Source organism: Topomyia yanbarensis, unplaced genomic scaffold, assembly GCF_030247195.1.
Source record: "Topomyia yanbarensis strain Yona2022 unplaced genomic scaffold, ASM3024719v1 HiC_scaffold_37, whole genome shotgun sequence".
NCBI classification, from domain to species: domain Eukaryota; kingdom Metazoa; phylum Arthropoda; class Insecta; order Diptera; family Culicidae; genus Topomyia; species Topomyia yanbarensis.
The window spans coordinates 118250-136717 of NW_026683569.1; the positions used below are offsets into that span (position 1 = coordinate 118250).

Below are 18468 nucleotides of genomic sequence, written 5' to 3' on the forward strand. Positions count from 1 at the left end.
GTGGTTGTCGTGGTCGTTGTACCTGCATTATTGGTTGATTGGATCGTTGTTTTGACGTAGGACTACGTCTTTGTTTTCGATATGGGGGTGCACTTTGCAAATTCTACAAACATGGTATGTAACTAAAAGTGGTCCAATTTTAAACGCGTATAATTCAGCCATCTCACGATAAATTTTCAATTTTTTTGCGCATGTCGCCCCAAAATACTTCTAAGAATAGATTCCAATAGATAAACCCAAAGATTTTTGATATCATGGCAATAAAAATTTAAATAATATACAACCTTGTCAAAATATCGCACATTTACACACAGAAGATAGCGCTTCCCAAGCCCGGTACGACAGATCTGTGTACCTATCGCGCTACGCTTCTATGAATGACGTCATCATCGACCATTTAAAGAATGGATTTGGCAAGACAAGCTCAGTTGCCTGTTGAACGGAAGGCGGTGCACTGCGCTGTGTCTTTTCACAGCCACACACCTAGAAAAAATCGTGTAAAATTACGTCTTCTGACCCTGACATATACGAGCGTCGAAAATCGCACAGTTTCACGTTCGATTCTAATTTTAAATGACATTGAATTTCGTAAATCACGCAATTTTACTCCACATATGGCATTTGTTTTAAATGTTGATACGCATATTTTTATAGCACTGCGCATGTAAAGTACATCTTTCATGTAAAATTAAACGGAACGGGGTTATATTTCGTCATTTCGTGCATTACGGTTTGGTAAATTGTATCATGTTTGAAATTACATCAACGACAAAATTCATATTTTTTTGGTGTGCAGTGTAGCTGAGTGAGAAGTCCGTTACACTGCTTGTGGAGGTACGCTATTCAGTGCTATGCTTTCTTTGTGCTTGTTTCCAGCACACTTTTATGTACAATCTCGAACACAGTTATTCCTACACAAAATCGCTTGTACATTCGAGCTCCATTTGCAAACACGGTTAACATAGCGTAGTGGTACTAGTTGTCTCTTTCGCTCTACCAATCATCATCAGCGTTGACTCATTTTGCTTTGTGCGCTTGGGTTCAATGTTTGAGGCGAATGTAGGTATATCTAATTTGTTGACAGGGTTACTATATTCACAGATTTTTCTGTAATGTCAGAGATTTTTTTCACAATTTTTGATCACATATTCTTTTTCATAGATGGTAGATTTTTGGCATTTTGATGAAAATTTGATAGATTTTTGGAAATATTGTGATTTTTCACATATTTTTCGGAAATTTATCACAAATTTTTTGGTAAAATCATATTTTTGACTGAAATACAGATTTCAATGTGGCATCCCTGTTTGTTAACGGATACATGCGTAACCTGCATGATAGCAATCTGTGCTTTAATTGCGCAAAGACGAAAACTTTCTTAGCAACAAATTTACGCAGATCGATGGAGAGAACAGATATATCATTAAGACCATTGCATTCGCTACATTTCTATACGTACAAATGGATTTTTTTACCACACACAATCGAAAAGTTTTACAATTTTTTAAAGCTGATCTTGTGCTCAGGGGCGGCGAAACACTTTACGCTCGAGTGGGTAGAAAGCATAGGGTGAGGGGCCCATTGGTACGGATTTTTTCTCTTTTCGCAATGCACACGCTTACATTACATTCACATTAAATCACGTTCGTTTATGCAAATGGAATTGTTTTCAAATGTGTGTAGTGCGAGATAAATGCGTTGCACATCTAAATTTTTTTAAATAGTTCAAAATTTCGAGTGGGTAATTACCCACTCGGTTATTTTCGAGTGGCTAGTACTACCCATACTACCCACGCTTTCCGCCGGCCCTGCTTGTGCTATAAAGATTTAGTTTCAGATATTAGTTCGGTCACGGTTTTCTGTCTCCATTCAAATCATCTCAAATAAGTTTAAATGGATTCGATAGCCTATAACAAATGAAATAACTTGATAACCAAGAAGGTTTGGTTCAATATATAACATTCGATGTTGATTGGTTGTGCTTAAACTATTCGTAAGAAATATATTTGATTTATTATTACTCTAAATGTACTAAGAAAAAAATTTTTAGATTAAGTAGTATAGTCCTACGTCTACAGTTCGTGCAACGCCATAGGGCTGCCACTTGTAGTTTTTGGTTTATCTGAAGGTGTCGGTGGCTGCTTGTTATAATTGGCTGTAGTAGACGACTTTTGACTAGTTACATGTTTTGCGCATGTTTTTCCGTAGTGAGCTGTATGGTTACAAAATTGGCATGTTAGGGTCTGCCCGGGATATGTGATTAGCGTTGTTTGCTTATAGGTCACGCCTTCCTTCGGTGATTTGCTTGAACAGTGAAGAAAAGTAAAATAAATGCTCGATAACTTTTTACGGCCGCGATCGGATTATATTCGAAACTGTCAAATTTCGATGTTAAATATCATTGAAGAATTTTACATCGTAAAACAGCACATCTTCTGATATAATAGGTTTGGTGGTTAATCCTTCTAGAAGCAATTAGAGAGAATTTGATCTTCAAGAAAACTCAGCTTGTGACATAATGTCTTCAACAAAGTTTTCGAAAATGCTATTTCCAACAACTTTTTTAAAGACATGAATACTTTGTATATTCAGAGTATCGAAAATTAGTAGATTATATGTAAAAGAAAACCTTTTAAACAAGTTATTATAATATTACTATATTTGATAAATCTCTTCTGCGGTTTACAAACCATTAAATTCACATTGCATTCAAGGCATGAATCTCTGCAGTTTACAACAAAAGTTATATTGAAGAGAACTGGCCTTAATTTTTTCCTAAATATTGTTTTATATCTCCTTATGCTGCATTCAGGTAGCCTTCATATGTTCGACAAAATTGTTTAAAATAATACTATCAACAACTTTGCTGAAGGCACAAAGTCACTTACCATTTTCCACAATTACTTCTAGGAGAATTAATAACTAGAATTTGTGTGTCAAAAGATGCGCTGTTTTATGTTGGAAAACTTCTTCGAAGTTTTTAAACGTTTAAAGTTGATGACTTCGAAATTATGTTGAGAAAGTTTTCGAAAATTTGTCTCACTTTGGAAATTTATATTCTTTGACTTCATTGACATTGTCTAAAATTTTCTAGCTAGCCTAGCCATAAGACAGGAGTTCGTTTTCGCTTTCTCGTCAGCAGCCCAGATCATCTGTTTTTGCTTCCAAGGACACCATCCAGGATAAGTCAGTTGCATAGACGTTCACATCCTGATCAGAATGAAATAAGATTATAACAGAATGCATTTTTCGTAACATATTGCGTTATAATTTTGGTCTCGTTAGTAGTTAAAATAACAGGAAATTATAACAAGTAACAAAGTGAGATATGGTTTTGAATTTTTTTTGTTATGTGTTTCTAATCGGGATATATCGCGTGAACTGCTTGGATTTTTTTTTGTGTTAAACTAGTGCTTACCTGTGTTTTAGTTCACATACATCGTCTAACTAGACACCCAATTGATGCTAGTTACTGACGAGATGAATTCGAAACACAAAAATAATCAAACTGATTCTATAAAGCTTTGATCAACATTCCATATTGATTCACCTTGTTTGTAGACCGGAATGGCATCTGTTAGACTATCTATGTTCCTGAATTTTCAATAACTGATGAAACTCCTAATAAATTTCAGCATTTTCAAAAAATCAACAATTTTCATCAAAACTACCTCCCAACCAAATTTCTGGCTACGCCACTGGCCACGTTTACCGTTTCTGTCGCTTGCTGATCATTCCACCTGCCCTCTCCTTCGCTCGTGTTTGCGTCCATGTTTTTATTGCTGGAGCTTTGGTGATGTTAGACACTTGATGCTTTTTGTGTTTTCGAGTGACTTTGGTATAACCGTCTTCTTTCCTGTTTATTTCATCCCTAGGTATGGTTAACTATTGGCTTGGGGATACCGTGGAACATTGTTTGTCTGGCATTTATTTTTTGACCAGTTGTCTGTTGTGTATCAGCAGATGTTGAAGACTGTTTGGTAGTGTTGGTTGCGGATGAGTTTTTTTTTTGGTTGTTTTGGCGCATGGCTTACCGTAGTGTGTTGTCTGGTTACAGAACTGGTGCCCACGTGTCTGGTCAGAGTATGTACATTAGACCTCTCCATATTTTGAAAAAGTTTTGGAATACACATGGGTCAGGTCAAATTTTTGTTCTAGGTGTGAATGAAAAAACTTTCGTCAAAAATGACTTAATTTGGACATGATTTAGAGGTGTCTCCAATCAAAAATCGTGTTTTTGCTATATTTCCATAGGAAGATCACTTACGCTCTGATTTAATAGGCCCTACATGCCCACAAATCATCAAAGGTTGTTTCTTAGACACATCCTAACATGTTTTAACAGGTGAACATAGCTCTAATCTAGTGGTATTTTTTCTTGGTTTTGATATTCTTTTCTATATAAAAACCCAGTTCACAAATTTTCTATTGCGATTAGAGCTATGTTCACCTGTTAAACATGTCAAGATAGGTCTAAGGAACAGCCTTTGATAATATTTGGGCATGTAGGGCCTATTAAATCAGAGCGTCAGTGATCTTCCTATAGAAACATAGCAAAAACACGATTTTTGATTGGAGACACCTCTAAATCATGTCCAAATTAAGTCATTTTTGGAGAAAGTTTTTTCATTCACACCTGGAACAAAAGTTTTAGCTGACTCATGTGTATTTCAAAACTTTTTCAAAATGTGGAGAGGTCTAATACAAAGAATTCTTTATATGTAGTTAATACATTGGGATGATATGCACAGTTAAGTAAGACGGTATAAGTTGGTTTAGCCACATTTGCACCACCGAACACCGTTGAGAATGTCGTGAAAAAAGTTTCTCCATGTTTCGTTATAGATGGATTTCATTTCTCCATGCTTCGAAATCAAATGTAGTATGTATGTAGGTGTAGTAAACGGTTCCATGCCAAATGCGTTGGATTAAACGAGGCAAAAATCGATGCTCTTTCAAAAAATATAATTTGGTTATGTGATGACTGCTTGGAATATTTTAACAAAACTTTAACTGCTTCACTGCTGGATTCACCGGAATTGGAATTTCCATCAACATGCTTGGAGAAGGATATATCTCTCATGAAAACAAAAATTGAGGAGATTCGACAATCCTTATCTCAAATAGTTCCTAATAAGCAAATGTGTGATCATCACTCAACTCCAGTCTCATCCGTCAATTTGCAAAACACATCAAGCGATGGAGGTCGGATAGCTTCAGTATGTATAACGCCGCGGAGCCGTTCTTGGGAGAAAAATATAGAATTCTCTCTGTACCTGTCAAACATTGAACCCCATGTAAGTGAAGGCGAAATTAGTGCTTTAGTCTCACAATGTCTTGGCCTTAGTGCGAGTGACACAGTTGAGGTAAAAAAACTTGTGCCCATCTGGAAATCGTGTGACACCAATGACTATGCGTCATTCAGAGTTAGGCTCAACAGCAAATGGGAATCGTTTGCTTTGCAAGCCACAACTTGGCCTCGTAACATCCGATGTAGGAAATTTGAAAATCGAATTAACACAACATGGAAACCTGGACGATAAACTTCACCGCACATTTCGGATGGATTGCGGCTTCGGACAACGTGAAATTAAAATATGAAAAATGTTTTGTTTGTTTAATTTATGCAATATGTGAAATATGTTTCTGTGGATATTATCATGATTATTTCTTCTGTAATGTTGCCACTGTGATTGTAAATTAACTGTTTTACCATGAAGTATTCTGTTGAAATTAATTTGATGTAATTAGTATATAAGGAGTCATCATTGGGGCCAAGGAGCCTGTTGGTGTAAATATATACAAATACAAATATCAAATCAATCAATAATCAATATCAAATCAGGAAAATCAAATTCTACAAGTATACTCAGCTCGTTTTTACTTGGTTCACTAGTTTGGCCAAGTGCTAGGAATCAGTAGCGAATGGCTCAAATGGCACTTTCCCATATTGATTGGAAATGTGTGTTTTGTCTTGATATGTATTTTCATTATTTCTCCTATGGGAAGGATTAAGGAAGTGGTAAGGTTATGAATGAGGAAAATAACGACACAGAGAACATGGATAATATGGAAGTATTCTTCACTTCCAAAGGTATAATAGACACACTCCCGAAGATATATTTTCATTCAGTTTAAACCGATTTAGGTTATTCACATTCGCCGTGATTTTTTGGAAGCTATAGTTCAGCAAATAACCGCATTTTAAGGGATTAGAAAGAGCGCGATTTCCACAACTGCAAGTATTCACACCTGATGTTATGTTTACTCAATTTTCGATTCGTCGAAAATGGGAAAAGAGGGAATGATCTGCACGCATCAACGGTTTGATATTAAAAAGTGGGAATTTATATTCTAGCAAAGCCCGCACAATCAAATCCAATTTTGCACTACATACAAAATTGAACACAGGAGAACCGCAAGAGGGTCTACATCTAGACGTTTAAATTATTAAAGACGATGTACTTATGATCAAACAGTGGCGTAGCCAGAAATTTGGTTTGGGGGGGGGGGGAGTGGTTGATGAAAATCGATTTTTTTTGGAATATGCTAAAATTTAATACGAGTTTGATAAATTTTTGAAAATTCAGAAACATGAGCAGTCTAACAGATGTCGTTCGAGGCTACAAACAAGGAGAATTAACATGGAACAGTTTTCAAACCTCTATTGATTATTTTCTTGCATAATATATCAATGATGTCAAAGAATGCGATCTTTTAAAGTGGGATAAATCTTCGAAAAAAATTTTAACGTTCAAGATCACCTAGTTTAAAAATCCTTAACAATGAAGGTTTGACACGTGGTAGAAGTTTTCCAACATAAAATAGCGCACACTTTGATATTAACATTTTAGTGATTAATTCGCATAGAGGTAGTTATGGAGAAGTTACTCTTCAAAAATAGCAACAGACTTGACGCGTTCAGTAAAGTTATTGATAATGTCATTTTAAACAATTTTGTTGAAAATATGAAGGCTACATGAATACAGCATATCGAGACATAAACAACATGCTATATTTATACTTAGTGGAGAACAATTTAGGCAAAAACTAATTTTGATGAACTTAGAAGAAAATTGTTTCAAACCATTGCGGGTTGAAAACTAAATTAGTTATTATTAGATTTTGCATTTCGACAGGCTTCTCATCAAAATACTAACTTAGTGACAGGACTAAGCTAGTGCCGAATTGATGCTATCTCCAAAAAACGGAAACACTCTTTGTGTTTCTAGAAAAACTCTTAATCTTTTAAAAATTTGGGATTTTTTTTGAAGCTAGTTCGCTTAAATATATCATTTTTGTTAGGTTCAGAGATTCATACCACAGACAAACAGACGTAACACGAGAAGAATTTTCATTGCCCACAGAAAAAACGGTCGATTTAAATTATGTAAAATGCGCCATCTCACCGAGCGTGGCGCTTGTGAAGCGATTTTGACACATGGCCTAATGTATCACTTCGTTACAACAAGCACCCGAAAACTAAGATGAAGGGAAAGAAAGGTGGGAACATTCGTGACTTTTGAGTGTATTAGTTTTATAGTCAAATTGAACAAGGCTTCCACGACCCATAAAACAAGTAAACATAAAGATCGGAACGAGCATCCTGATTCTTTGGCGTACGATGAAAGGAGAGAAAAGGCTGAACTTCACCATGAATCTTCCGATTCGAACACTTAGGAACACTTTTTAATCTCGAAACTAGCGATAAAAATAACTATGACTGAACCGAATCAAAACCTTTGCCCACTACGTTATTTGTTTATGTTTTTCTTCTTCATATCCGTTTGTTTTATCGGTTTTATCGAAGAAATATGGCAACAGTACGTATAGTTGGAACAATGTGACATCCTGTACCATCTTGCCCGAAAACATAACCGCCATTTTCATTTTATGCAAACCAAAACAAACAAAATGGTCCAGAAATGTGAAATGCATTCCTGTCGAAGTGTTCAAGGTAAGAATTGTTCAAAATCATTTCGTAGTTTCCTGCACGATGCTGATCGGTGAGCAGATACATTTTAGGATCTTGCCAATTTAACTGGTTCGGTGTAACAAATCTAACCGGATGTATGCAATGGATTCGAATTTGCTGGTCCCCGGAGACTGACGGAGAAATTCAACTTTGGCGGCATGCAGGACTTACGAAAATTGAAGATACGCTTAGACCATATTCAATCTAGATATATTTATTTAATTTATTTAATTTAATGATCCGTCGTAACCCAACAGGAGGTAAACTATCAAGTCGTTGGATTATTATGATTGACAATCACAACATATTTAGATTGCGTCAGGCTACAGTTCCGTAGAAGACCAACACATCGAACATACTTTGCACTCAAGACAGAAGCAAAGATTTCGTTGAAAGGGAAAGTAGTGCCATGTACTCGTATGCAGAATCATCGTGGTGAACCATCCGTTTGGAATTTTATAAAATTAAATTCTCCCATAGCCTACATGATGAGTTTTCCCTTACGGAAAACGTTAAAAATGAAATCGTTGATGCGAATTGATCCTGATATTGGCAAGGAAATTTTAGGGGTTGTGTCTCCGTGATCTTGATCCGATGATGACCTCGATAGAGCCGACTCTTTAAAAATAGACTAAATAAAATTAAGAGTACCTAATGTCTCCGGGATTCCAAAAGAGCGACGACAAAGAAGAGTAAATAGAGACAGAAATCAGTCATACGACCAATCGACGACACAAATTGATTTCTTCACACGAAAAGAAAAACAATTTTGGCGTTGCTTAATTTCCCGTAACAAAAAATGGTTCTGTTGGGTTTTAAAAATGCAGTCGTAGCTCTGCAGTCTGCATTCTTTAAATTTGTCAATTGCAATAATTATGCCATGGAAAATTGAAGTACGTGACAGGCGATTTTTTTATTTCGCTTTTCAAATTTAGCAACTGCAACAATGCCCCTACCTTTCATCTACTATCTTGCAGTTGACAAGCGGTGTGGACATTGTTGCCAGTACTTCGGTTGAAAAAAAAATTGTCCCCTGGTTGCAAGAATCACATTTTCTGCAATGTGTTCAACAGATGTCGCTAGTATACCGTGGGTGATGATTTTTTTTAAATTTTCTTCGAGCTGTTACGTCTGTTTGTCTGTGGTCATACCTTCAATGTAATGTGAATTTTATTGTTTATAAAACACAGAAGAGATTTTTGAAATACAGTAATATCAGAATACCTTGTTGTAAAGGTTTTGTACCAATATATTTCGTTACTCTGAATGTATGGGATATTCATGTCTTCAACAAAGTTGTTTGAAATAGCATTTTCGAAAACTTTACTTAACATTAAAACTTGACCTAAATTTCCTTGAAGAGTACATTCTCTTTAATTATTTCTTGTAGGATAACCCGCCAAAATTATTTTATTAGAAAATGGGCAGTTTTACGTTTTGAAGTTCTTCAATGTAACTTAACATCGAAATTTGTCAGTTTCGAATGGATGTGATCGTGATCATTAAAAATTTATCGAGCATTTATTTTACTTTTCTTCATTATTCAAGCTCACAACTTGACAATGAGTCCCAGTACCTAATACACGAAATTTTAGTACGCCATTCAATTCAGCACTCAAATATACACCACTAATACACCAAGCCTACTTAGAGACTATTCATATAATTGATAATACAACAAAAAACAAATGCTTATAAAAACCGAGCATAACCTGGCAGAGACAAACTGTAAACGTCATTTGATCAGCATCTTTCAACTAGTTTCCGAAATATTATTCTTGTTATTAACTATATTAAATTTTTGTCTGAACTCTACGCAATGTAAAAAAACACATTTTCAGCAAATGTTGTAATGTATACAAGTTTTCGTTGAGCAAGTTTATATGTTCCATAGACAAACTTAGCTTCCCATTCGAAAAATTTTCTCTGATCCATATTTTGCAGCATCATTCCAAAAATGAGCTCATGGTAATTCAGGCAGTTATTTTATTTTACATTCAAGTGAATTGACAACTATAGGATTTCGGCTAAGAGATAAGTTGCATGATCCCCTTCCCACAATTTTACAATAGTCCTCATGATGCGTAAAACACGATTCACACAATGTAATGATCAGAGGATATTCTTCCAAAAATATTTTGTAGAATATTTAATTAAATTAATCAGCATCAACAATGTTTTTTTCAATCTAATTAATTTTGGTTTGGGGGGAGGGGGTGGGGTTAAACCCCCAAAACCTCCCCCCCCCCATCTGGCTATGCCACTGTGATCAAATAATGACGGATCGAGCTCGTTGAGTACGAGCCAGTACGCCAACTCATGCGTAATACCGTCAGAGCAGAAAGTTACACCGAACAAGTTTTCGCTGCTAACTTGTGCAAGTGTTGGGTGGTTTCCTACATTAAGTATATGCAGATTTGTGTTACTTATGTATTCTATCAATTCGGTGTCTCTCAAATTGATATTTTAGCTGCTGCAAATTATGTTGTGGGTATTGGCATCACTGCCGATTATGAAGGGAAACCCATTTCAGCCGCAGTATGATACAACCGTATTGAAATTATCAGAAGGGGATGAATCATTTTGCGGCAAATATGCCGAACAACAGACGTATTTTCTGTTTACGTTATCAACATTCATATTAACTGAGACATGAAAATATCGTGAGTTGTGAGGTCAGATATAAGACATGCGTCAATAGAACGGTGCATTTAACCCTTTCATGCCCAACTTTTTTCTAGTGCATGTAGGGTTTCAAAACTATTTTTCCTTGAAAACGGTGGGTTCAAGAAACACGAAAAGCCTTTTTTCATAAAGATAGGTGCTGCCATGGCAGTGCTAGAAGCTGGTCAATTTTTACCTTCTAATGCTCAATACAATTCTCTTAGAATAATTAAAATAGTCCAATTACGTGGAAAACGTAGCCAACGACAGTCTACATTGATAAGTTTTATCAGTTGTCAATAATATTGCACCATAACGAAGATATATGAAAAAATCATTTTCCGTCGTCAACGTAAACTGTTCCTGGTAGCACTGCTCCATCGGAATCCAATCAGACTAATTGCAATAACTTCAGTTCTAGAGCTGATCCTTGTAATTATTAATACTCAAATTAAAGGCAATAATCACATTAATGAGCCTTACTTATTTTTGCGAGCAAATCTTCGCCCCAATCAAAAGTTATAGCTGTTTAAAAACGTTGTTGTCCACAAACAACATGGGCATTAGGGTGGGGCAAAATGATCGTTTTTTCAGCACAGCACTTTTTTGGTTCCTTTTGGGGTCCTAAACAACTGTGCAAAATTTGGGGTCGATTGGTGTTGACCCGGCGTAGCGCATTGCGATTGAAATTTGTATGGAGATTAGTATGAGAAAACCTACATTTTGGCATTTTTAATTCTACAGACTACAATTCTTCCTGTAGTGTGCCAACAAATAGATAGAAGTATAGTCCAGGATATGCTGAACAACTTTGCCGAAGGATGTATGGTGTTAGAATGTCTCTAAGCCAAGTTATAGCTGTTCAAAGTGCGATACATCGAATTAAATGCCAAAACATCATTTTTATTGCCAACACTGCCGGTGTACCAATGGTATTTCATATAGCATTCCAAAATAACATTATATATTTTAGTTTTACCACATTGATATGTTTGGATGAATTATTCAAAAGCCTTAGCTCAATTTCATGAGCGTAGGTAGTTGAGCAATGTGGCGTAGTGAGGGGGGGGGGATTTTAATATGTAGAAATTCGAACTGAAATGTTGTCGAGTTGGAATGTTCAGATGGATTATTTCAAAACAATTACACAATGTCCTACGCATAATAGTAACGATGAAATAAAACATACTGTATCCCTTTGCCTTGACTTTTATCAATAGAAGTTACGTTACAGACTGAATCAATTGATGTCGAGTTGATATGTCAGAGGATTGCATTGATTATGTTTCAGTTTAATAGGCACTATGATTGATGGGATGCTCATTTCGATGCTGTTAGATCACCTGAAGCAAAAATTGTTGTAGGGATCTGGTGGATTTCATGTTGAAATCCAGAAATTAGCTTCACGCCTCGTGATCGAACAGCATAGAAATGAGCATCCCATCAATCATAGTGCCTATTAAACTGAAACATAATCAATGCAATCCTCTGACATATCAACTCGACATCAATTGATTCAGTCTGTAACGTAACTTCTATTGATAAAAGTCAAGGCAAAGGGATACAGTATGTTTTATTTCATCGTTACTATTATGCGTAGGACATTGTGTAATTGTTTTGAAATAATCCATCTGAACATTCCAACTCGACAACATTTCAGTTCGAATTTCTACATATTAAAATCCCCCCCCCCCCCCTCACTACGCCACATTGCTCAACTACCTACGCTCATGAAATTGAGCTAAGGCTTTTGAATAATTCATCCAAACATATCAATGTGGTAAAACTAAAATATATAATGTTATTTTGGAATGCTATATGAAATACCATTGGTACACCGGCAGTGTTGGCAATAAAAATGATGTTTTGGCATTTAATTCGATGTATCGCACTTTGAACAGCTATAACTTCGCTTAGAGACATTCTAACACCATACATCCTTCGGCAAAGTTGTTCAGCATATCCTGGACTATACTTCTATCTATTTGTTGGCACACTACAGGAAGAATTGTAGTCTGTAGAATTAAAAATGCAAAAATGTAGGTTTTCCCATACTAATCTCCATACAAATTTCAATCGCAATGCGCTACGCCGGGTCAACACCAATCGACCCCAAATTTTGCACAGTTGTTTGGGACCCCAAAAGGAACCAAAAAAGTGCTGTGCTCGGTTGATGTGGCTATGATTATATTTTTTCATATAACAATGCCCCACCCTAATGGGCATGAATGGGTTAAGGTGGATTTGTCGTGTCATTTTTGTTGAAAGCCAGAAAGACGGGGTTAAGTAGCCTTCCGACATAAAAGTTTTCTTCATGGAATTATGGTTCTTGAATCAAAGCTATGAAAGGTTTTCCATCATGCACAAGGCGTGATAGTTTCTGTACGTTTATACTGAAGATTAACCGTTATGTGTCCGACGCGATACCAGGGTACCTTTTTAGGTTTCAATTGATGAAATTCCCATTGTTTATCCATAGCTGAAATTTGAAACTTTGTGACATCTTAGAACTTCAATAAGTAAAACTTTCGGGTTAATAATATTATGGATATAGTAAGGGGGGACCAGGGAGGGGTTCCTGAATGTTTTTTACTACGTAACATACCGACGAGGGTACCCGGGTATCCACAATACTGAAATGCCAATAACTAAGGTAATTTCCAACCGATTTTGAAACTTTTTAGTGTTTTGGATTCAAGAACTCATCCACTTTTGGATTTGGTAAAAACAAATCGGGTTACTTAATTCGGTTCCCGGGAATCCGGATTTTCGGAAGCATGTTCCAGTGATAGGATACTATTTGTGAACTTCAATGGAATACTTGCAATATGGGTATCAGAATTCTTGGAATTGCATCATTAAGCTGTATCTCGTGGTTTTGGAACCATTTGGTGCTTTAACCCTGGAACGGACATTCCAGAGCAGGTTCTCGTGGGGTCGTGAGTGGCCATTCCATTTCAATTCAATTTTTCAAATTGCCATAGGGTTCCGCAACAATAAATAACAGACTTCCGAGACATTTTGAAGAGTTTTGATACTCATATTGCTAGGAAATTATTAAAGTTTACCAATCATACCCTAGTACTGGAACATTACTCCGGAATATCTGGATTACTAAGAACCAGATCCATTCATCCGTTTCGATTCAAAAAATGGATGAGTTTCTGAATCCAAAACATCTAAAAGTGTCCAAATCGGTTAAAGGAAGCCACAGTTATGAGCATTTCAATTTGTAGGTACCCGGGTACCTTCGTTGGCCTGTTAAAGGTGTTTTTTGTTGGACACATAACGGTTAATTTGTACTACTCTAACCATACTCGATCACAGTACTACATATTATATCATTAGTACTTATTGTACAGCAACTGGAAGATACCAAACATGTTGGCTTACAAGCGCCTATAGAGAACCGCTAAATGGGTATTAGGAGCATGACCATAATTTGAATCTCATAGCATAACAAGGTTAAGACCCGGTATCAGCCATTAAGCCCCGGCACGGAGAAATACTTCGACTTGAGGACTCATGTTTTCAGTCGCCTCGTATGACATGGGAGCAGTAACCCAGTGAATCAATTCTTGACTGAGATACTTCAAACTGCCGGATACCACTCGGTTTCTAGGCTGGTTTTGTCCGGAGAAAGATAATAGACTGCTATAAAACTCCTACTGGATTACAGCCACAAAAAACCCAGTTCGTTTTTTAATTATATGAGTATGATATGAGTGAGACCATTATCATCACCACCTTCAATGTAAGCAAAACCTCTTTTAGAGTCAATTAAGCCCAGTAAACAAAAAAATGATCTCTAATCTCAAATTAATCCGCTATTGTTTACTATATTTGCACCTACCTTCAAACCGCTTTCCGGCTCAACCCGGGGATCAAAATCCAAAATAATTGTACCGCACACAAGCCACACTTTTTATCAGTATTTACACTTTGTCGATCAAGTATTAAAATGTTTAATCCCCGTTAGCGCGTCAGCGATAATAAAACCCGGCACTAAAAATAAAACACTTGATCCGCTCCACTAGTTGTTTTTATTTTCGCCTATTTTCAATTTTCACACTCCCAAACCAGCAAAGCACCTGTCATTTCGCATTTGCAGCACCAGCAAACAACCCACCACCAGTCAGCTGTGTCCGGTTAGCACACTTCACAGACAGAGCACAAAGCTTCCAATTGATGGTGCACTTTTCATTTGATGGATGACACTATCGAGTGGCACACATGCGAATGCTGCATTCCCGACACCACACCACCCCACATCAGACTGCACACCACCACCATCCACCACCACACTCACACACAATCACCGATGGATGCCCCAGAAGTGTGGCTACGCTCGGTGGCAGTACCACCATTCACTGTTCCATCCGTCACTACTGACTGACTGTGAAAGTGGTCTCGCGAAAACCGGCACCACCACCTTTCGGTTCGTGGTGACACCGCTCCTGGGGATAGAGGTTTGCTTTGACCGAATTTGTTGCTATATTGGCAAAAATTTTCCACCAAGGATTTAATCCCGCACCAGAGTGCTTTCACTGTTTCATAGTTCGAAGCGAGCTTGGATGTTTTCGGCAAAAAATCTATAATCCTCTTTTCCTGCCAAATCCCGTGAGGGGCGGGAGGCAAAACTACGTGGAAATTGGAGAATATTTGCGAATTTATAGGAATGTTGTTGTTGTTTTGTTTTTGCTGGCTCTTGGATCAGTTCGGTATCCACTGGGTGGGAGGCACAGCAAAAGCAAACAATGTGTTTTGTGTTAGGGTTTTTATTTGTGCACTACTGGGCTGGTGTTTTCAGCAAATTTATATTTTATTGGAATCCTTCTTCCGACGGGATAGTCCAGCCGGAGCGATGATTAATAGTTTTGTTAGAGATTTATGATCTTTGGGGCGGATCTGCTACGTTGGTCGATGTAACACGGCGCTCTGACCTCGGTACGATTATTAGTAATTAGAGCAAATTTGCACCACTACCACCATTAATCAAGAAAGTTACTTTTGCTTTCCTACGCTTATGAAACTACAAAGTGTGGATTTGGACTACAAGCAACACTCTAATCCGCAAAGCAGAAGTTGGGGCACGCTTTTTCCATAAATTTTCCCACCATCAGTGTAGCACTGCCATCGTAGCAGCCACAGCAGCTTCACCAAGCGAGCGTCACGTTCAGTTCCTTGTCCGGCCGTCCACACATTCGTACCCCACACTCCTCGAACTCCTTCTGACCCACTTGTCAGTTTGAATGTACGTTTATCTCCTTCCGTCGCCTAAATTATTCAGAACTGCATCAGACGCGAAGACTTATTTCGGCGTCTTGCTTCCGAAGGGCTCTTTTGCTCTCTGCCCTGCCCAAACCATTCGAGCCACGCTTCAGCCCCCTCGATTCACTGTTGTTGGGCGGATACCACTCTGCAGGGTGCTACTGGCGTAACCTTCTACTGCTCGGTTGCTGCGAATTATTTCCGCACTTGCACGCCCTTACCCAACTCAGTGTTAATTCTGCTTGACAGGTTACTCGCACAATTCCCTTTTTTATGGGTATCCCAAGATCGTCAAAACACTGCCCACACCGACAACCGCAAGCTGACACCTATGGTCACAACGCACAACAGGCAACTCTAACCGGTGCTTTGGGGTCTTCCGCGCACACAACGTCCACGTCCGGAATGCTCTGGCAGCGAACTAAACGGCTGCTGTGGATGACCCATCCCAAAAGGAGGGCACCCATCAGGCACGCAAACAAGTAACACACTTTTACAGTCTTACTACACTTCCTCGTGCCAGCAACGGAATCGGATCGGTTTCGCAACCGGAGTCCAATTTTTACTCCGGCGAGAGCCTGACGAAAATCATCTCCGCGCCGGCAGCATCGAACGTGTATCCCTTCCGGGGTGAGAGCCTGGTGTCACTCTCCCGCGTGAGGCGTGTCGCGTGGGGTGGTATGCAACATGAAGAGAAAATGTCACATTTCTCAGCGTTTGTCCAATATTGTAGGAGAAGGAACGAAGAAAAGAAAATCAGGTCACAGCATGTACCGAAAGCAAACCGACTGTGGCTGGTTGGCGGGAGTGCAACAAGTGTGTTGTTTTGGTTTCTCTCGGATAGTCTGCTCTCAGCGGGAAATGTTACATGACATGACAGGATTCCCGTGATGATTAGTGTTGACTGCCGGCTGACTGTGTGCGTGGAAGGTTGACATTTAGCAGGAGAGTTAACCGGAGAGCCGACGGTTTCCTGCGTTTCGAATACATGAGTGCTTCAGAGATAGAAAGCAGGCGAAAGAGAGAATATGGTAATAGTTTGGCTAGTAGTCACTAGGTGGCAAATTAAATTTATTTCGTTGCTATCCAAAATATAACTGAATTCCGAGCTCTTTTAAATTGAAAATTTTATAGCAAAACTGAAAGCACGCTGCCATAAGAAAATACACGGAAGACTTTTTTATGCGTTTTCATGCGCTTTTTTATGCGACTTTTTTATGCGGATTTTCAAAGCTATGCGATTTTTTTATGCGGATTTAAGCCGTGTGGTGTCCGGCGGGCTGAAATCTTTTTGAACTATTTCAGCCAAGAATAGAACCTCTGGGAACTGCTCCCATGTCGTAAGAGGCGACTAACAACATGCTAGAAGTTCCTAGGTCGAGGTATTGCTCCGTACCGAAGAGTTAACCTGGGCGGACCTTAAGGTTCAGGGTTGTTAATAGATAATTAATCGTCATCATCGATAACGTTAACCACCCGTCAACGTCATCTGAAACTCCGTTAACGATAATGTATCGTCGGATTCATCGTCATCGTCGATAATTCATCGGTGGTTATCGCGATACATTTTGCGTTACTTTCCCGTTTATTGGAGTTGAAGTTGATGCGGTTAAATTTCAATTGTTTAGAAATAAATAACTATTGAAGGACATGTTGTTGGCAGTTGAAAATCAATAGTTTGGACATTTTCTAAGCACAGGGGGGGTCCGATGATGTGTCAAAATCGAATTTTTTGTCAACTTTTCGGGAGTGTTTTATATTGAAGGGAAAGTTATTGGCAGTTAACAATCAATAGTTTTGGACATTTTCAATACACAGGAGGTTCGACGATGTGTGAAAATAGATTTTGTTCAACTTTTGAGGAAAGTTTATTATATTGAAAAAGCTATTGGTAAGTGAATAATCAGCTCTAATAAGACTTTAATTTGAGTAGTATCGATGAACGCGGATCAATACGTACTGAAAATTCGCCGCGTCTGTTTTAATGAATCTAATTTCAAGTTCCGTTTTTGGTAACAAGCCCGTCCATCAGGTTAACGATCCTTTGTATTTCCCTTCAATGTTCGATATAATCGTTCGTATAGATGTATTTCACAAACAATCCGATATTAGAAATAGGAAACACTTTCGCTGATTTATAACATCTAGAGCTATCATAACTCTTTGTCTGTATCACGTGTTATCACTCGATAGTTTGCAACCCAAAAAATATATCGTAGAGAAGGAACAGCGAAGTTAGTCTAAATAATGTCGCAATAAATAGTGATCCGGCCCATTAAGCAGATAAGATTAGTTTTTCTGGGCAATACTCCCACGATCGATTGTGTGGAGTTGAAATTGCTTTTGTTTAGAAAACATAGAATACTCTCGGTAGCCGGCTACCCAGATTTTAAAAGAACAAAAAAACTAAACAAGATCTTTTTCGAGCGATCGTGTTTTCGAAAACTAACAACTACAAACTAAGGGATCATCCATAAATGACGTAGCATTATATGGGGGAGAAGAGAGTTTTGCATTTTGTGATGATGTGTGGTGACGGGGGGTGGGGGGTCATGTCA

General features: G+C 37.9%; 1 protein-coding gene across 1 annotated transcript in view; it reads right to left on the reverse strand.

Moving 5' to 3' along the window:
- Positions 1-16315, reverse strand: part of LOC131695335 (uncharacterized) — a 53756-nt gene extending 37441 nt beyond the window's left edge. The window contains exon 1 of the mRNA XM_058983798.1: positions 14493-16315. The gene's annotated coding sequence lies outside the window, so the exon portion shown is untranslated. The remainder of the gene's footprint in view (positions 1-14492) is intronic.
- Positions 16316-18468: the final 2153 nt, after the last annotated feature.